General features: G+C 48.2%; 1 protein-coding gene across 1 annotated transcript in view; it reads left to right on the top strand.

Moving 5' to 3' along the window:
* The window catches only part of LOC119386412 (GATOR complex protein MIOS), a 727,447-nt gene that overhangs the window by 704,993 nt on the left and 515 nt on the right, over window positions 1–21,939 (top strand). The gene's annotated exons all lie outside the window — the stretch shown is intronic.

Raw genomic sequence — 21,939 nt, 5'->3', positions numbered from 1 at the left:
TTGAAAACTGCTTGACTTCCTGTGGCAAGGAATGCTTGGTTGTCTGAATTCACCGAAGTCGTCGAGAGTAACCTCGTGCATGCACAGCCAACACACCCAGGAAAAACATTCCATGTCAGCCCCGCACGCGGTGAAGCAACTAAGGGAAAGAACACGTGTGCCCGCGCGCGCGACAGCGCTATTCACGACTGTGGCGCCCTCTCACTGCCTGGGTAAAAGAGGCGGCCGCCTTCGGCGGAGGAGTTACGGAACTGAAAAAGTATCTGTAAACGTTGGCACATGACTTAACTCAAAGTTCAAGCAACGCACCCTGAAGTGTTTAAAGCTGAAGCTTAATGCCTTGTTTCGGGTGTCACTATACTCGGTGTGTGTTATATAGCGTGGGTCGTACGACGCGGCAACGTAGGCACGGAGCGGTATCGGCAACGCCTCTTTGTTGCCGTCACTGAACCAAACAAGACTGATAACTGGAAACACATTGGTATATGTATACATCTGCTTCCGGCAGATGGCGCTCTTCGATACAGGGTTGCTTGAACAGGGTTGCTTCAATACAGGGTTGCCTGAATACACAACACCCCTCCCCCTTTAGTTCGGACGACTCAACAGTCAGGCAACGCGAGCACGAAATCCCGGAGGTGTTGGGGCATTTTCCGGGAACGCTGCGAGCGGCGTGGGCCTGGCGGTTCTACACTCTCCTCTGGTGGTTCTGGCTGAGGTGTTGCTATATCGTCCGAAGGTAGCATGGCTGTTGGTGGCTCCTCAGGCTCACTGTGGTCTTTTGTCTCGTTCCTACTCATTTTGCCACGTGAAGGGCTTGACGCGGGCCGGACTTCAGGCTGTGCTGCAGGTACAGTCTCTGCTACCCTAATCGGACAACTACTCCGACGACGAAGATGGTCCACGTGGCGGTGATACACGCGGCCTTCCGGAAGCACAACTTCATACGAGATCGGGCCAGTTGATCTGGAGATCACGGCAGACACCCATGGTGGGCCCTGGCTGTAGTTCCGTGCAAAGACAGGGTCCTCGGGCTAGAACGTGCGTGGTGCAGGCAGAGCTTCTGTGAATCTGGGATACCTTTCAAGGGCCCGCTCTTGGTGCAGCCGGTCTAGCATGGTAGTCGGTGGCCCAACGCTAACTCGGACGGGGAGCGTCCCGTTGCAGTATGTGGAGTTACGTGCTGCTGAAGAGTGAAATCTGCCATGCGCCGTGCCCAGCTCCCTTGGATTATTCGAGATAGTGCCTCCTTGGTAGTTCGTACCATCCTCTCAGCCTGCCCTTTTGTAGATCACTGGAATGGTGCAGACGTTACATGGCGAATGAGGTTGGCCTTCGTGAACCCCCGAAATTGTGCGGATGCAAATTGGGGCCCGTTGTCTGATACCAGGGTATCTGGCAGGCCATGTGTTGCGAACAACTTCCGTAGGGCACTAATTACAGCACTTGCTGTCATTGATGGCATTGGGATGACCTCGAGTCATTTGCAATAAGAATCGATCACGATTAAGGTCTCCTTGGAAGGAGCCAGCAATGTCTATGTGCAGGCGCGACCATGGAGTCCGGGTCGGCTCCCATGGATGAACCGGTGCCCGGGGCATCTCTGGCCGTGTTTCTTGGCAGCGAAGGCACCGACGGACCCATTCTTCAATGGCCGCGTCCATTCCCGGCCACCATACATAGCTGCGGGCAAGCGCCTTCATTCCGACGATACCGGGATGACCAACATGCAAGGCTTCAAGGACACGGACACGCAACCTGTGCGGAATCACCACACGGTCGCCCCACAGTAAGCATCCCTTCTGGGCGGACAGTTCATGTTGCCTGGACACAAACGGTGTGAATTCGGAACTCGGAGCACACCTCCACACCCAGTTGAGGACACGGGAGAGAACACCATCCTTGGTAGAGTATTGAGCCACGTCATCTGCATGGACAGAGCCCAAAGAGCCCAAAGAGCAGCTTATGGTCTGTGTAGATCTGGAATGGGCGGCGAAATACATATTCATAGAACTTCTTTACTCCTGCAACCACAGCCTCTGCCTCCTTATCAATCTGGGCGTAGTTCCGCTCGGCAGAAGATGAAATTCTTGAGTAAAAAGCAATGGGTGCTTCTCTGTCATCTGGGATTTTGTGGCTCAATACCGCTCCTATTCCATATGGAGATGCATCACAGGCACGGATGATAGGCTTCTTCTCGTCAAAATGTGCTAACACCTGGTTTGAAGCCAGCAGTTTCTTCACACGGTCGAACGCTATCTCTTGTGGAGTTTCCGACACCCAGGCCACCTTCTTATCCAACAACCGGTGCAGAGGTTCTGCGATGGTCGCCTTCTGAGGCAGGAAAGCATGATAAAAATTTTGAAGACCCAGGGAGGCCTGCAGCTCGGCTTTGTTCGAAGGCGGCGGTGCGTTAAATGTGGCTTGCGTCTTCGCCTGTGTTGGATGGATACCTTCAGCATCGATTCGGAAAAATCGGCAGTCATGATTTTTAGTGATAACCAAGGCAGTGAGCATAGGATACAGGAGGTCACACTGGAAATAGTGGATAAATACAAATATCTTGTCCTATGGATAAGCAACGGGGCTGAGTATCTAAGGGAACACGAAAGATACGTGGCGACTAAAGGTAACAGGAATGCAGCTGTAATGAAAGACAGGGCACTGTGGAATTACAGTAGGTACGATGGTGAAGTTCAAGTTGAAGTTTATTGCCACATGGTTACAATACATGTATAAACAGCAAGGATGGTGGGATAAGAGCTGCATATAGGCAGCTTGACTGGTCCCACCCCCCTGTACAATAACAGCAGCAACATGACAAGTATTCGCACTTGTTGCAATATTAACATAGAAATACACAAAGCAAAGTGATAAACATCAGCAGAAACGCACATTTTCAATAAACACAAAAGCAAGACTTACATTCATAATATTAGTTGAAGCAATGCGTTTTTAGGAATATAACGTATGTTTTCATCGCATAGTTTATATTTATTTAGCGTGGGAGGAAGACAGTTGTAAAATGTTTGAAGACCATAGTTTGTGCGTGATCGCGGAACTGCCCAATGTTCGGTTTAAGCGAGATGATTGGTTGGTTAACAAGTTTGCCATGTTCCTCATATGAGTGGTACTCTTAGTCGTTTCACGTTTGAAAGAACACATAAGCTGATACTCATATAGATGGTCTACTCGGATAATTTTGAACTTCAGAAACAGATCACGCGTATGTTCATTGTAGGGTACATCAGCAATAGCCCGTAAGGCTTGCTTCTGCAGTATGACTAGATGACCTAGTGATTGTTTTGTGCTGTTTGACCAATCGAGGTGACAGTAGCGCAGATGTGAAGCAAACACTCCATTATATATCATGGGTTTCTGTTGTATTGGTAGCAGTCTCTGGCATCTGCGCAACATGCCTAAGGCTTTGCAAAGCTTAGATTTTAAGTAATCGGTATGGTGGTCCCAAGTCATCAGTTCATAAAAAAAATAACACCCAAGGGATCTGGAAAGGGGTCATGGTTCCTGCTCTGACGTTCGGCAATGCGGTCTTCTATGAGATCAGAGGCGCAAGCAAGGTTAGAAGTTAAGCAACGTGGCATAGTAGGCTGGCTTTGGGAGCACACGGGAATACACCAAATCAGGGGGTACAAGGTGACATGGGATGGACATAATTTGAGGGCAGGCAGTCTAGCAGCAAGATAAAATTTGAGGAGCGATTGAGAGAAATGGGGGAGGAGCGTTGGTCTAGGAAAGCTTTCACCTACTTGTACATGAGGAATGTCGATACAAAATGGAGGAAGCGGACCAGAAAATTGACAAGTAAATACTTAGAAAACGGCAGGAGACCGAACCAAAGGGAACTATCGGTTAAGAAGAAGGTGAAAGAAACTGAGAGGGACATGTGGAAAATAGGCATGAGTATGAAATCAGCACTGGAGACCTACCGAACTTTGAAACAGGAAACTGCGAAGGAAAAGATCTACGATAATTTCCGAGGTAGTTCTCTGCTGTTTGAGGCCAGGACGGGAGTATTGCGGACCAAGACGTACTGAGCCAAATACGAAGGAATATACATGTTATGTAGTGCGTGTGGAGAGGAGGAGGAAACGGCTGAACACTTGATACTGGTATGTAAAGGACTTCACCCTACAGTTCAAGAAATTGGCGCAGAATTGTTCAAAGCATTGGGGTTTATGGGCAGTAAAGGTAAAATAGACTTTAAGCGAGTAGAAATAACCAGGAGGAGGTTATCTGATTGGTGGCTACAATCAAGGCGCCAGTGAAAATTCCTTCACGTACATATGGTGCTAGTACTTAACTGTATTACGGCTAGGTGGCGTGAGCCGCCACCCGATCTAAAGGGTACAGCCTTATCCATCCATCCGTCAATTCATTGCTTGAACAGGGTTGCTTCAATACACAACAGTGTGCTCATTGAGGAACTATGGTGGAAGACTGCTGCTCTAGTCACCTCAAACAATGCACTGAATAAACAAAAGAGATTGCTTGAAGGGACACTAAAGGCAAATAACAATTTATGTCAGAGTGAAAGCTCAATGTATGACAACGTCTAAAACGGCAATATTATCAACAGCAGTGCCCTACTTCCCCAGAAATTAAGCTAAATGTATCACACGATGAGCGCCACGAGCAGCACATTTTCATAATGATCCCGATGACGTATGAGAGTCTGTCTACACTTAATCAGTAGTAATCAAACTAGCAGCAAGAAAAAAAGAACCTTCCGTGCACCAAGAGACGTAATGAAGTGCTGTTTGTTAGTTTCTGTTTGATCCATGGAAAAAACCTCTTTGGCGTTGCCATAGGGAACGGCGCGCGTGGTTCAAAGGTTCCGTTTTTGCCGAACTGCGCTTCGCCGTGCGCCCTGCTTCGCTCACGCGGTCGCGTCTCAGTGGTAGTTTCGGTATCGCGTACTGCCGCGTGTGTTTTGCGCGCTCGTGAAAGTCGCTCTGACAGAAAGTTCGACAAAATGCCGCATGCATGTGATGTTGCCGGATGTCCGAATGGTGCACGCCGCCAGTGCACGTCGCCGCGCAGTAAAGGCGGGCAACGTTGGGCACGGCAGCAGTGACGTGTGAAAGACTGATTTCAGGCGGGTGATTTGAACTGCGCTAACGCGATGCTGACCACTAAAACGTGATTTTATTTCAAAATAAGCACTTCCTTGGCATAAAAGTAGCACTACGAGGTTTCTGGACCGCTATTTCAACAATCAACGACGACTTAATATTTGCCTTTAGTGTCCCTTTGAGGTCTGTGTGTCCAATCTAGAATAATACAGGGTGTTTATTTTGCACAATCCAGATTTTTTATAAAAATTCTAGGACAGTCAGGTTCCTGTCGTCTGTAAAATGAACTTTATGTCGAGGCAGAAATACTTTTCCGCATCTAACACCATATTGCCATGAATAGTAACAAAAAACTCGTTAATTAACTTTTTAATTATTCACCTCAGGGCAGTTGTTTCTATTAGAAATTTGTAGTGCGGACCAATTTATGGTACAGCCATATTTTAGAAGTCATGAAAGTTGCACATAATTGGAGATGGTCATCATCGAACTTGAAGGGCGATATCGAAAGTGATGGCACAACGCGGCCGCTCTGTTACGTCAGACCGGAACTACCCGTGACAAGGACGTTGAATCAAGGCGGGCCAAAAGAGAATCCGGTCAGGAAAGCCAACACGCATTCTGAAATGCATGAGTATACAGCTTATTTTTGCGTGCGATGTGTAGTGCTTTTCTGTTTCTTTCTTAAACTATAAACAGACGCGAAAAACTATTTCACCTGTCTACAAGAAGGAGCGCCCCAGTGGCTGCGGCGCTTCTTCTGCTCCTGAGTTTTGTGCTTCACAGACAGTTGATGTTGCAGTTTTCTTGTGCACAGCTCGAAAGAAACAGATAGCACTACACGGAAAGGTAAGGCGATGCTCTGGCACAAGTGAAATGACTTGCCGCTTTTCACGAAAAGATACAGCCGCGACGCGCCTTCATTCAAATTTCCTCACTTCCTTGTCACGGGTTGTTCCGCTATGGTATAACAGAGCGGTCGCGCTTCGTGCGCGATCACTTTCGATGTCGCGCTTGAAATTCGATTACGAATATCTCGAATTACGTTAAACTTTCGTGATTTCGAAAAAATGGGTGTGCCATAAATTGGCACGCACTACAACTTTGAAATATAAATGCATGCCCTCAAGTCAATAATTAAAAAGTTAATTAACTAGATTTTGTTAATTCATCGTGTCAACGCCATTTTAACTGCGAGAAAGTATTTCCGCTTCGATATAGAGTTAATGTGTGAAAACGACAGGAGTCTGACGGTCACAGAATTCTTATACAAAAATCTGTATTGTCTAAAAAAAAGCACCCTGTATATTAAAGTGAAAGCTGTCATGAGATCACAACAGCCGATTTCGCACCGTAGTTATACGCCGCTGGTGTCCGTAACCGCTATCGCGAAAATAGGGAAAAATTAAACGAGAAAAAATTTCTAGGAGCGGATGGGATTTGAAGCCGTTCCCTCTGCGTGGCAGTCGTGTATTACCACAGAGCCACGCTGGTGCTTGAAACTCCTTCGCAAATATAGCCTAGGTGTCATGTTGGTAAATGAATCGTGTTAACGTATGTTATATAGCGTTGTAGAGGAGTAAAATAACAACCAGGCGTCATACAATGTACATTTCGCAACGAGTGGGTCGTTGGATGCTTCCAATCTATTATAAATTTATAATAGCGCAGGTGAAAATGTGTAACTGGGAATCCAACTGGATTCAACTGGTATCAACTGGGATCAAATGGTTCCTGTCGGGAAACAACTGGTCCCAGTTGATTCTAATTGCAACTGGTTGCAGTTAGCAGCTGGTAAACGCTCAGCCATAATTCTTTATCAGCCACAGCACTGCTGACCCGCAGGTCGCGGGATCGAATCCCGGCTGCTGCGGCCGCATTTTCGATGTAGGCGGAAATGCTTGAGGCCCCTGTATTTAGATTTAGGTGCACGTTAAAGAACCCTAGGTGGCCGAAATTTCCGGTGCCCTGCACTACAGCGTCTCTCATAATTATATCATGGTTTTGGGACGTTAAACCTGAAAAGAAGAAAAAAAAACGCCAGGTGTCACGTATCTCGGGAGCGCTTGCAATGTCGGAATGGAATTGGGAGAGTGAACGAGGCGGGTGACCGTGGCGTCACGACAAACACTCTTTATAGAACACAACACTGCAAACAAGAAGTTAACACTAAAAAATTTACATCAAAAAGTGACATTAGAAAACGTGACGCTCTAGCGCGCAATCTCTAACAACTCGCAAAGCCTACAAGCTATGCTTAACTTCTACACACTCCAAAGTCTGGCCACTATGGCGCCTCAGTCTCGCTACGCGAATCGAACGTTCTTACGGTTCGTGTTGCCCGTCGCCTCGATTCGATGCGAAGATCGACGCCCTGCCCAGTCGTCGCCGCTGCTGTCGACGTCTTGGGGTCGTCGTCGTCGATCCGCTGCGTCACTAGTCTTCCTCGTCGCCGATCCTCCGGCCCTTCGTCGAGAACCTCCGTCTCGTCCAGCTAGGCCTAACTCCTGGCCTCCCCTTGGTGCCACCGGGTCGAACTGTCGACGTGGCTCTCCGGTGATTGCTGGTGGGTCGCCGTCGTCTTGCCGAGCTGTGGTAGTGCTGCAGGTGCCACGAGAACTGCGTGCTGAGGCTGCCGCAAGCCCAGGACGCCTCGCTCGGTAGACCCCGAGGTCGACGGCCACCCTCCCGGGGCATGCACAACGCTGCCTCCAGAACTCAGCCCTGCTGCTCTCGTCGCGGACGCGACGCTGGCCTGTACCACCTTGCTCCTCGACGACTCCACCGAACAATGCCTGCTTGTTCCTCTGGGGTTTCGCACCTCAGTTCGGGTCGCGTGGCACGCGCCTTTCGCCGGCCAATGGCTTGCGTCGACGTGGCGGGGGTGCACACCATCGGGTACTTTTCCATTCCCCGCACACCATCGACGCATTGCGCTGTCCGGCACGCGCCCCGTGCCTCTTTACTCATGACATTGGGCCCCCTTTTAAGAGTTTTTTCTTAAAAAACTGCTTCTGTCCTCCTCCTTATGGTTATGGCCCTCTGCTCTTCTGATAGTGTCTTGTAGCTTGTGCTCCATTTTCCTTGCTTGACTTGTGCGCACCTTCACTTCCCCACTTTGTCACGCACTTTCACTCACTCACAATTTACTTCACCGCACATAGTTCATACAACACAACTATCATTAGACCTACACACCACATGTTCATTGTCCAGAACACTATAATCTACCAGGTGCGATACTACACAATGTCACAATCGGTCGCTTCATGGGTGACTCTTCACAAAGTGTTTGACATCTTTCTGCATACCTGGCCAAAATGCCTCCTTCGTCACTTCCCTACGCAGGTTCTGTGTATCTCTGAACCCATTCGCATACCAATGCTCTAAAATGACCTGTCTATAACGTGCGGGCACCATCAGTTGTCTAATTAGTGTCCCTCTTTTCCAAAACTTACGGAAAATTAACTCCTTGAGTGATTCGTAGGACACTCCATCTATACATCCCTCTCTTGTTGGTTCACGGCCAATTCTATCTATCGCGTGCCTCAGAGTTCTGTCCCTCCTCTGTTCATTTGAGAACTCCTCAGAGGTTACACCTACCCACTCCAACATTGGCACTTATCCTTGTCTCGTGCCTCGCTATTCCCACTTCCCCTACTAGCTTCAATGCTCTCGGGGCTTCCAGTTACCTGTTTCCTTTGTTTAGCATATTTCTCACGCTGTACTGGGTCATCCACCCTTCTTACCCCTGGCCTATTTCCCAATATCACATCATAGATGGGATCTTCCATACACTTTGCTGTGAGTACCCCTACGAAATAAGGAGTATCTAACCTTATTTTCGCCTCGGGTAACTCCTTCTTGGATCCATCTACAAAGACCACTGTGCCTATTCTCCCCGTGAAATCCTTTTTATTCACCAGACTTCTCCTCACTAACACAGTATCCGCTCCTGAGTCCCTCAGCACCGTTACCCGTTTGCCATTTACTTTACCCTCCACAACTGGCATATTACCACCTTCCGACCTATCTATCACTGCACCAACTACCTCTTCCTTCCCTTCTGACCTCATTGCACACGCAGTAGGCTCTACCGGTCTATTCCTACACTCGTTCGCTTTGTGCCCTCTTTTCTGACACAATTGGCAGGTAACGTGGGATTCTTGTGGACTCGTGCTAGTGCGGCAGTTCATAGCTATATGCCCTAGTCGATTGCACAAGAAACACCGCTGCTGTGCCCTTTGTTTACCCCTTGGGGCCTCACTGTTGCTCTCTTCTTCCTTGTGATCATCTCTGTCGCCTTTTTGTAAGTTCCTTAGACCCTGAGCCTCTACGAACTGGTCCGCTTGCTTTGCCATCTCCTCTACTGTGCTTAGCTTCCTCTCTTTCAAAAATACTGCTAAGTTCTTGCTGCACCTGTTGAGAAAATACTCAGCAACCATTCTGTTGCGGACCCCTTCATATGTCTTTTCTGTCTCGGACAGCTCTATCCAGCGATCAAAATAGTTAGCTAGCCGACACGCAAACTGCTTGCCAGTTTCTGAATCCTCGGGCTTACATGTCCGGAACTTTTCCCGGAAACCCTCGGCTGTTAGCCGGAACCTCTCCAATAAAGTCTTTTTTACAATGTCGTAGTCCAGAGACTCGTGTGCTGGCATGCGGCCAAACACACTCAACGCCTCTCCCACGAGACACAAACTCAGAGCGTTTGCCCACTCACCCTTCTCCCAGCCTTGCCCAATAGCGATCCTTTCGAATCGATGCAAATATGCATCAAGATCGTCCCTTCGCTCATCGAAGGGCGCCATCAGTTTACGCGGGCAAATTTGTCTCGGCCTGGGAATAGGCGAGTTGGCCGACGCTGACGTGGGAGTACTCGCGTTACTAGGGTCGCTGCGCGGACAAGCGTTCACCTCGGCTAGCTTCAGCTTAAGCTCGAGGATCTCCTTCTCGCGCTCATGCTCTTTCTGCGCGCGCTGCTCCTCACGCTCATGCTGCTCCCGCGCCTCACGCGCACGCTCCTTCTCGCGTTCCTTCTCACGCTCGAACTCTCTTTCGCGCTCTTTCTGAGCGTTCTCAAAAAACCTCATCGTCTCCTCCTTATTCATTTCGCAGTCTCTGGCCACGGCCGCCAATTTCTCCCAATCCATCCTTGCAACCCCCGACGGTACGTGACTGGGCCCAACGCTGGAAAAATCCTGGCACAGGCTCGCCACTTATTATGTCACGTATCTCGGGAGCGCTTGCAATGTCGGAATGGAATTGGGAGAGTGAACGAGGCGGGTGACCGTGGCGTCACGACAAACACTCTTTATAGAACACAACACTGCAAACAAGAAGTTAACACTAAAAAATTTACATCAAAAAGTGACATTAGAAAACGTGACGCTCTAGCGCGCAATCTCTAACAACTCGCAAAGCCTACAAGCTATGCTTAACTTCTACACACTCCAAAGTCTGGCCACTATGGCGCCTCAGTCTCGCTACGCGAATCGAACGTTCTTACGGTTCGTGTTGCCCGTCGCCTCGATTCGATGCGAAGATCGACGCCCTGCCCAGTCGTCGCCGCTGCTGTCGACGTCTTGGGGTCGTCGTCGTCGATCCGCTGCGTCACTAGTCTTCCTCGTCGCCGATCCTCCGGCCCTTCGTCGAGAACCTCCGTCTCGTCCAGCTAGGCCTAACTCCTGGCCTCCCCTTGGTGCCACCGGGTCGAACTGTCGACGTGGCTCTCCGGTGATTGCTGGTGGGTCGCCGTCGTCTTGCCGAGCTGTGGTAGTGCTGCAGGTGCCACGAGAACTGCGTGCTGAGGCTGCCGCAAGCCCAGGACGCCTCGCTCGGTAGACCCCGAGGTCGACGGCCACCCTCCCGGGGCATGCACAACGCTGCCTCCAGAACTCAGCCCTGCTGCTCTCGTCGCGGACGCGACGCTGGCCTGTACCACCTTGCTCCTCGACGACTCCACCGAACAATGCCTGCTTGTTCCTCTGGGGTTTCGCACCTCAGTTCGGGTCGCGTGGCACGCGCCTTTCGCCGGCCAATGGCTTGCGTCGACGTGGCGGGGGTGCACACCATCGGGTACTTTTCCATTCCCCGCACACCATCGACGCATTGCGCTGTCCGGCACGCGCCCCGTGCCTCTTTACTCATGACACCAGGCCTGCGCGGAAAGCGCAGCACAGTCACAGCGAAAGCTGAAAGAGAGGCATTTCAAGAGCCCGTTATAAACTCTCTTGTGGCTACTAATACAAGTAAATTAGCAACGTATCCACTACGCCACAAATCATACTTTTTTTGGGAAGTTGGGAAGCACCCACCACGACATTATTCGTTATTTTGCGGAGAAGCAAGGTACCATCTGTAAGGCATTATCAGCAGTTTCTTGATGCGACGGCTGATGAGGATGAAGAATTATGACTGAGCATCTTGTAATGGGTTGGAAGCTTTAAAGGACCCACTTACGTAATTCGCATTGTGTGACGCCCGGTGGTTATTTTACTTTCGCACCACGCTTTATAACATACGCAAAAGTGAGAAAGAGATAGAAAGAGAGTTAACTTTATTGAGACCATGAGGAAATGGATCATGGGAGCCTTATGGGCTTCCTTGGCAACCAATAGAAGTGCACTTGCGAGGAACCCACTACGCTATAAATCATAATTTTTGTGAAGTAGGGAAGCAGCCACTATGCAATTTTTCGTCATTCTGCGCAGAACCGTGGTACCTGCTAAATACCTGTAAGGCATTATGTGCACTTTTTTGATGCTGTGGCTAATGACGACGAAGAATTATGGCAGAGCCCTTTGTAATGGGTTGGAAGCATTCAACAACCTACTCGTTGCGCACTTCGCATTGTGTGACGCCTGGTTACAGAATTCGCGTTGTGTGAGGCTTGGTTGTTATTTTGCTCTTCTACCACGCTACATTACATATGTTAATGTGGTTCCTTCCTGACATGAAGCCTGTATAGGGTCTTTTTGCAAAGCAGTTTCAAGCACCGGCATGACTCTGAGGTATAACACTGGGCTCCCACGCAGAAGGCCCAGGTTCGAACCTCGTTCCATCTTGAAAATGTTTTCTTATTTCGTTTTTTTTTTCTTGTTTCGAGTGATAGTGCTTACGGACACCGGCAGCGGCAGCGGCGGCGGCGGACAACTACGGCGCCAGAAACGGCCCTTGTTGTGATGTCATAACAGCTTTCGCTGTAAAAAGTTTTGCTTCCCCTTCAGTGCCTCCCTCCTACACTCCTTTACACACATCCGGTGCAAAAGTGTCGAAGCTGCTATGCAAGAAGTACGTTCAAAATGTACAACTCCGTGCGTCTCATGGTCGGCTTTCGTACTTGTAAAAGATCGTGCTAGCCGAGCATGAGCCATTGCGAGAGGCGTCGCGACCGGCTACAAATGGAATGCGAGCAACCGAAGACAACCATATGCTAAGTGATGTCGAACAACATGTTGATAGCCATATCAAGTAATTTGTTGATTTCTAAAGCACAAAAGATCTTTATGTATTACTCAGCCCAAAAAAGAAAAAAAAGTCGCAGTTTCACCGCAAAGGCGAAGCAATGAATGCGATAGCAAGAAATTGTAGTGTTACACGATGTAAGGCTGGCGGCTGTTTTGTATCCGATCTCGCGTAACTACAAAACGCTGGTGTAAGAGAATACGGCCGCTCCAGGGAGAGATGCTCTCCGCATAGTCACCTCGCGTTGAGAGCGCAGCACGTAGAAGGGTATACGAGCCGCCCGCTGTGATGGCTTTCGACATAGCGCGGGCGCCAGCGACCGCGACCGTGCCGTTAGACTCAGAGTTCAACGTGGCTGCTCGCGCGACAACCTCCCCCCCCCCCCCCGCCGCCCACCTCGTGTCTTTTCATGGCTCAAGGCTGCAACGAAAGCTAGGCGGCCGCCCTTGTTTCTCTTTATTTTGCTCTTTCTTTTTTTTTCGCTGTTCTTTTTTGTCTCTGTTTCTGGTTTTTCTTTGTCTCTCTGTTTCTCGCATGTTGTATTTTTCATCTCTTTCTTCCCTTTCTATCTATCAATTTCCCGCTTCCGCTTTGGTTCTCTCTTCCTTTCTGTCTTGCTCTCTATTTTTAACAGGAAAGCTGTTGTAGCTGGCCGTATGTTGCAGGAAAATGTCATCACCGTGCCGGCGCGAGCTCTCTTCGTCGTCTTCTTCTCCCCTAACACGTGCGCCCGGTGCGCGCTCTTCCACTGTGGCGATTCCTCCTACGTGGGATGCAATAACTCGGGTGGCCGAGAGAACTATTACAGAGAGAGAGACAGAAATAAAGGGATGGAAAGAAAGACGGACATAGAACAGAAAGAGAAGAAAGAATAGAAAGAGAGATGGAGGAACCGATAAATAGAGAGAGAAAGCAGTTATGTATTTCAACTCTGCTCCTTCCTCTCCGCTCCCGTACACGGCTTACCCTTGCAGGAACGGCTACGCATCTTGGGCTTCCACTTCGAACCGGGTGGCCCGACTCCCGAAAATTAGCGGCTAGCTAAAGAAAAGGTGGCGGGCAGAATTCGGGAAATCAGTGCCTTGACGGGTCCGTTGACGGCTAGAGTAACGATCCTCTGACCGTTGATCATTTCTTTCTAATGTAGCTTCCGTTATGCCGGTCGGAACCCTACCCAAGCTGGGCTTTGTGGGGCTCCTTTTTCGATTTCTGTGGAGCGGCTCATCTATTCGTGTGGGGCGACCTGTGTTCAAGTTGCCCAGGGATAAGGGAGGACTCGAAATTCCCGACGTGGGCATCGTGGCCACCGCGCTGCATGTTAGAGGGACCCGGGTAGCTCTCGACTCGGATATGCTCGAAGCTTTGCGTCCTACTGAGCACATGGTTGCGGCTGTTCTCGCCTGAGGCATTCTCTTTGCCTCGAGCGGGAACGCCTTCACCTTTCTATGTGGACGCCGCCACTACTTTGGCGTGTATCCGCTAGGTCGACTGGGAGATAGACGTAACTTCCATCGAGCTTCACAAGCTAGTCGATCCTTCTGACCTACCAGGACACTGTCGGAAATATGACCTGTCCCGCCACAGTCCTATCTGGAAGCTCATTACAGCTATGTGCGCTACTTTCATGTACCGCCAGGCAAGAGGGTACCCGCCCATAACGTTCAGGCCTTTCGGGGGGAAAATCCCTACGAGAGGTATGTGTCCTTATTGGGGCACTAGGGAGGTCGTGGTTTACATCTCTTGCCAGTGTGTGCCCTTCATCACGGGATAACTGGCTTATTTGGTCATGCTTGTGAGTCCATTGAAACCGTTCGGTTTCTGCATTCACTGCATGCACAGCTGCACAGGCGGTTAACCAGTACGTGCTTCTTCTCGTGGCGTGTTCTTACCAAGTTTGGTTGTCACGCCGTGCTGCTGTCCTTGGTAGGCAGCACCCAGGTCTTCACGAAGTACTTGGAAAAGTGCGTAAGGAGATCTGGTTTGCTCTCTACTGAGAACGGCACCGCCTAGGCGACATGAAATTTCTCCAAGTCTGGCACCGTCCTGCAGTGATCCTTGGTAAGTCAGGAGGGCAGCTTGCCATCAATTTTTAATTGTGGCTCTCATGACGGTTTCTCGACTTGGCGTCTTGTAACTAGTCACTTGTGTTTGTGAAACCAACAGCCCGAGCCGGTCAGGGGGCGTGACATTTGTTGCTTCACCGCGGTGATGACCGTCGAGATCTCCGAAGTTGTTTACCTGTGCGTTGTACGTGCTCAGGTAATCTAGTTGCCTTGCTCGCTCATGGCCACAAGGCGCATTTGGCTGTCGCACTTCTGTGCTCGGCGGCTCGGTTCGTCGAGCCGAACGGCAGCCCCCGAGTCCGGGAAGGACCCCGCTGCCTCCTAGCCGCGAGGGATTCCTTGGTTATGTCTGTTCCTGTGGGGCGACTCAGGTTGCTGCACTAAACGGTAGCCCTCTTGTCCGGGGAGGACTGAAAGAATCTCGCTGGCCTGTGGTCGCGAGACAGGCTATGTGTGCTGAGGGCTCTGCGCCGAGCGGTAGCACCTGTGTCCACGTAGGACCGCCTGTCCGAACCAAAACCTTTCCCCCACAACCCGGGGGGAGGGGCGTACCGAGGCAGATCTAAGGATGGCGATGGGTTTATGAGTATGCATGTAGCTCTGGGACAAAGTGCATCCGGCCACCTCCCATCTGACAACGGCACGAAGCATATACGTGCACGCGCTAACGAAAGCAGTTGCAGCTTTGAAGTCCGCTTGTTGGCTTCAGCGACGCCCCGTGTTCACACATTTTTCAAGCTATTTTCCCCTGAAATTGTCATTTTTTTGTTTTCCTTGGATTGTTATACAAGGCATGATAAAAAAAGATGGGCAATGTTTTGAGGGAAATCAGGCAAGTGGTGTCATAAGCTAAGTGCTAATGTTTACAATGCACTGAAACTGTTTTTGACGGGGAGCACCTTTTTCTGTTACCCCTTTTTGGTAAATTGAAGGTTGCTCTGAAATATTGTGCCAGTGGTAGAACACAGTCAAGCAGATCGAATACCGGACAGGGTGATATTGCTGGCAACTGCTTGGAAAAGGAAAGTGCAGTATGATGGCATGGACGACAGTTAAAACAAGCTGAAGACTTCTGCTTCGGGTCGATTCCACGAAAGATCAAAAAAAGGTGTATACTTGGTGTTTCCTATTTTCCTGATAATTTTGTATGTTGTACACATATGACTGCAGAGCACGAAATCGCCGTTTGTTTTCAAATAAATTTTTTTTTTCAACACAGGAAAATTCGACAAGTGTCGCCGGTTGACGACGACCATTTTACGAAGACTGCGTATTCGTAAATTCGCAACCATGCTGGCAGCTACTGAAGCTATATATTACAAATATCTTTCGTTTGAGCGGAAGTAGAAGTAAAGAGGAAATAGCTCTTGTCATTTCATGGACTTCTGAGCAAATTATGTATTTTTAAAAATTCACGAAGAACACTACGTTTTTGAAAATAAGTCAAATTTGGGACGCTATGGCTACTTCTGCGAACATCTTAGCTTGTTCATATTTGCAGTATGAATATGTCTTTATGTGAATAATGAGCCTCTGCGTTTGTATTTCTCTAATAATTTTTAAAGTAATAAATTTTCATGCTCGAAACACCAAAAAGACAGACGTGCTCCTCAATTCAAGAATTTATAATAAAAAAAACCCAATCTCAATTTTGTTGAAAGTGCCCCAAAATGTTCTCGAAGGACTGCAGAATGATAATATGAAAAAACATGTTGCATCATTTTTATTAGAACAAAAGCAGAAAATGTCAAACATTGTGTCTCCAGAACGTGGTGGCTGCTGCGTAAAGGACATCTCTAGTAACAAGAAAATACAGTAACGCGTCTTTTTCCTTCTCTGAGCTTCGCTAAACAGCAGTAATGATCTATTGTTGGAAAGTGGGAACTGTTTTGAAAAGAAATAGATCGTTCCAATTGAATGCATTTGCGTGGTTTGCGACTTCACGCCAGTGTTAGAGATCCCTCAGTCCACTGTAGGCACTTTCAGTTGTAGCCTCCTTTTCTGTCATCTATTTCAGGTGAGTATAATTCATATCTTGCACGCTAAAGAATGCATTCCGTCCATGCGTCTCTAATGATGATGTGTTGTGCCAGAATTGAGAGATTGGTATAAAAGGCAAGGCCTCTTCAGGAATGGAAATGAATTTCTGGAGAGCGGTCGCCAAGAGGTTTGGCTTTTGTTGGCCCCAATGTGTAGATTCTCAAACCTTATGTGATCAATGCAGAGTTTAAAAATAATCGATTACGTGAAGATTGGTGGCAGCAGCTCTGACCACGGACAAAACTCGTTTTGTTTGCATTGCATCTGATTTGCTTTGCATGTCCTTGTATCTCTTGAAGCAGTGCTGGCAGATCTGGTCTCCCTCTTGAATTGAACGCGCATCCTGCTTCATGACCCTTCGCAAAAGAGAGACTCGATCCGATATCTTCTACACAACGAAAATTCCGCCGCAGCGGAATTTCCTTTTTGTGCATCGTGACGTAGGCCGTAGAAAAAACTCGGTCATGGCTATAACGCCTACCCATAGCCGCCTTCAGAGCGTAGGACAGTGATCGCACCAAAGTGAAGCACAATTTGGATGCTTAAATTTTATCTCAGGTTGTGTTTGGCTGACTGGCACAGCCGTGCTCGTTTCTGTCGTCTGCTCAGGCGGGCGTCTATCGCGCCTAGAGCACTGCACGGGCCGTGATTCTCGGCCCGGGCCCGGCCCGGGCCCGGAACTCGTTGAACTTTACCCGCCCGAGCCCGGCCCGGTGACTCAAAGCGAGACCCGGGCCCGGCCGGAACCCGAGAAAATATTTCGCTTACCCGGCCCGGCCCGGCCCGACCGCAAATCGGGCCCGACAGGGGCCCGAGCCAATAACCTAGGCGGTGTTGCCCATACATGGAATCGACAGCGAGGTGTTTTAAGGGGCAAATGTCTACGCTTTGTTGGTGCATGCTTCGTTAACAATTATGCTTTAACCTACGGTAACTTCTCGTAAAAAAGGGCTCACGGTGGAAACATGTCGTTGAGCGGGGGTATTCTTTCTGAACATACAATGGGGATCATCAAGAGCATTTTCTAGCAGATATTGTAGTAAGGAAAGTGATTTACAGCATGGGTTAAGTTTTGATAGGGAGCGCAATAAAAACAGTGGAGACAGTGAACAGTACGCTCTCTTCACTTTGTTTTTATTGCACTCTGCATTGAAATTTAAAGCATGCTCTAACGACAAAGTAAATTGTGCACCCTTCTGGATAAGTAGCAACTGTCTTCAGCATAGTAGCGCCTTGCCACAGCAAGAGAAATAGAAAAAAAAAGCCATATTTATTACCTTCGATGTAAATAGACTAACCTAGATAAAAATTTTAACGAACCGTGTGCACCGCGTGTACTGTTTGAAATACGTATATAAGCAGCCCAAACGAAGAAAAAAACTATTTGTCAAAGCATATTTTTTTTCATATATATCACGCCACTGCTAGTGCAGTTTTCTGTGGCATAGTTTGTAGTTTATTTTTTCACATGTTATTGTCTCAAAAATCAGATCAAGAGATTCCGGCTTGAAGCACGCCATGCGCTGTTGCATCCCATATCCAGCCGCGCAAAAGTTTCTTGCACTGCTTGCGCTAGCCGCAGTGGTGCACATCTGCCTTGCGGATTGTGAAGGAGTCAGCAGTCGTTGTTCTTATCTTCCACCACTGGAGCAAATTTAGAATGTATTTGGGGAGCTCTGCAGGATGAACACAGCAGCTGTACCTCATCCCTTCATTTCTCTCATTCCCGAACATCGTGCCACTCTTCAACATCATCTGTAAAACTCCTCTTTCGGGGCTTCTCCTTGCAGTTTTCACCAGTGTATGTTATGCCCGGTTTGTACCGTGCTCGTTTTTTTTTTTCATATTATAATGGTGTATGCCTTCCTAACGGTGTTGTACCGGTAGAAAGTGGCCATTGCGCTACGCGGGTACGACTGGCAGGAGGTGGACGAAGCGATTTCGGATTAATTTCGGGGTTTGTTCCAGTTTGGTTATAAAGGCGCGAATAAGCTTCTCGACGTTTACTCGTTGGATGCATATGATTCGACGTAAGGGGGACATCACCCGGTACGGTGGACCTATGCTATTCCTGCACATTCAAACGCTGTTGCGGCAGTATCATGTAGCTCTCGCACTATATAGCGCAGGGGTCTCAAACACGTGGCCCTCGGCTGCACGCGGCCCGTGGATCTCTCGCTAGCGGCCCGCGGCCAGCACATCGACGGTCTTCGTCCAATTTTTTTTATTTTCTTTATAAGTACGTTCCTGAGCTACATAGACATGACAGGTCGAAAGCATTTTTATTCGTGAGGCACCCCCTGCAGTCACCATGTATTGATACATAACCGTGAAACAATTTAGTCATTTTGGCGATAGGGATCGATATGTTGTTGGAATCCTGACGCCAAATACCCTTCAGAAATGACCCATATATGAAGTATGAGAAATGTCTATTTTCAAATGGCAACGTGAGCTGACATTTTGTACAACATACCCCCCCCCCTCCCTGATCTATCCTCGCTCCTACCTTCGTCACTGTCCTGGCCCTGGAGGGAGTAAATTTTCGTGAATGCGGCCCGTTAGCTGAGGTGAGTTCGATAACCCTGATATAGCATAACTACACGAAAGCTCAAACGTTAACAATGTGGGCACACAAAGCAGGCTGTTCATGTTCATCTCGCGTCACATGATTACTGGGAGCCGTGACGGAAAAAGAATGTGTGTTTATAGGGATTCTGTGTAACGATACCCCGCGCAGTCCTTGCATGCGTTTTAGTGACAGGCTGGAACTTTCAAGAACGCTTCCCTGCTTTGGAGCTCTGCGATCGCTCTTGAGATTATAAGTTACAGGTACAAACTTAATATATTACATTTATTACTTCGATTACAAAATAACAAATGGCATATAAAATAATAGCGAATGAAGTTAATAAACCACCGAATAGTGATATGTTAACTATGTTAGCGGCTGGTCTATTTACTCGTTTCAGAGAAATGAGGTAGCCTTTATGCAAGAAGCAAAAGTAGTTCAGTACTTGACCCTCATAAAACTTCTTCAAATAGCCTGCCCCAGATGAAAAAAGCGTTCTTTTTTCGAGATCAAAATGTGGAACATATATATGCACAACGTATGTGTAACGCACTTAAAGGAACACCAGGGATGTAGGCAAAATTTTTTTTTCGGGTGGCGGCACCTCCTTGATCTGAAGTGGGTGCTGGGCAGGCAGATGTGGTCGAATCTCATTTTCTGTTCTGTATGCCCTGGCAAAAATAATTTCGGGGGGGGGGGGGGTCTTGGGCCTGGTGTTCCACCTCCTTGCTACGCCACTGAGGGAGACTAAAGAGAAAAACGATTTTGTTGTTATGAGAAAAGCACCCTTTTAAAATTCCAAAATGACCACGCTCGCCGCGACAAGACTGTTGATGAGCGAGAAAACGCGCGAAAAGAAAATGCTGGTAGCGACGCTACCTTGAAATTCGCGCAGCAAGCGCCGTGACGTCACATATTCCGATGGCGTCCACTGGGGCCTACGTAGTTCCTAATCGGTAAAAATGAAGTACATTGACCTCAGAGGAGGCCGTAGACTTAATATACCAAGTTTCAAAAAATTTCGTTGAGCGAATGTCGCCAAAATATGACCAATACAGTTCGAAATCCGTGACGTTCCGCCCAGATATTTCGGCGCGAAATTTAAAAACGGAACTTTGACCTAGATTTTCTCCGCTATAAATAAACTTATGATGATGAAATTAATGACATTCGAGTTCTCAGAGTACACTTTATCAGCCTAAATCGATCCAGTGCTTCACTTTAGTGCCCCCTTAAGAACTGAGCAATGTCCAAGCCTGGCCCTACCCGAGCCCGCCACCTCAAACCCGGGCCCGGCCCTAAGCCCGGAGCTCCAAGCCCGAGCCCGGCCCGGGCCCGCCGGGAAAACTGCTTTACCCGGCCCGGCCCAGCCCACGGGCCGGGCCGGGCTCGGGTTTTCGGGTAGGCCCGAGCCCGTGCAGTGCTCTAATCGCGCCACCCTTTGCACCTGTCCGCGTAACGCATGCTACTCCGTTTACACGAAGGCGTGTAGCGCGGGTCACTCGATCCGCCACACGATCCGCGCGGCGCGGATCGAGGGACCGGGCGGGAGAGAGACCAGCGGTGAAAAATGTATCGTGTAACCAACGCAATCGACACCCCAGCATTTTCTCGTGCAGAGCGACAAAGGCTGGCAAACCATGTGTGGATGTTGTGCTTAGGTTGCACTGCGGTACTCGCCGTTCACCACTGTCGCCATTTGCGGTTTCTCACATTCTTATAATGCATGATCGACTCAGCTACACAAATTTCGCGTTTAGCTTCGTTGCTTATATATGAGCGCATTTACTAAAAAAATTATCCCGATGAATGAAAATGTCCGTGCTGCCCGTCGACGAGGAATATAAGTGGTGTCGCAAATGCATTTCATTGGAACGATCTTTTTCTTTACGAAACAGTTCCCACTTTCCGACAATAGATCATTACTGTTGTTTAGCGAAGCTCAGAGAAACAGAAAGACTGTATTTTCTTGTTACTAGAGATGTCGTTTACGCAGCACCCACCACGCTCTGGAAACACAATGTTTGACATTTCCTGCTTTTGTTCTAATAAAAATGATGCAACGTGTTTTTTCATAATATCATTCTGCAGTTCTTCATTGCATTTTGGGGGACAAAATTGAGGTTGGGGTTTTTTTATCATAGATTTTTTAATCGAGGAGCACTTCCGTCTTTTTGGTGTTTCGAGCATAAAAATTTATTACTTTAAAAATTATTAGAGAAATACAAACGCAGAGATTCATTATTCACATAAAAACCTATTCATACTGCAAATATGAACAAGCTAAGATGTTCACAGAAGTAGCCGCAGCGTTTTTCGTGAATTTTTAAAAATACATAATTTGCTCAGAATTCCATGAAATGATAAGAGCTATTTCCTCTTTACTTCTACTTCTGCTAAAAAGAAAGATATTTGTAATATATAGCTTCAGTAGCTGCCAGCATGGTTGCGAATTTACGAAAGCGCACTCTTCGTAAAATGGTCGTCGTCAACCGGCGACACTTGTCGAATTTTCCTTTGTTGAAAAATTTTTTAATTTGAAAACAAACTGCGATTTCGTGCTGTGCAGTCATATTTGCAAAACATACAAAATTATCAGGAAAATCGGAAACATCAAGTATACACCCTTTTTTTATCTTTCGTGGAATCGACCTTCAGTCAGCATACATTAATTCATTTCCTGGCACTGAATACACGACCAAGC

This window comes from Rhipicephalus sanguineus, chromosome 3 (genome assembly GCF_013339695.2).
Source record: "Rhipicephalus sanguineus isolate Rsan-2018 chromosome 3, BIME_Rsan_1.4, whole genome shotgun sequence".
NCBI lineage: Eukaryota > Metazoa > Arthropoda > Arachnida > Ixodida > Ixodidae > Rhipicephalus > Rhipicephalus sanguineus.
The sequence above is the reverse complement of the archived record's forward strand: the minus strand, read 5'-3'. Positions and strand labels throughout refer to the sequence as shown.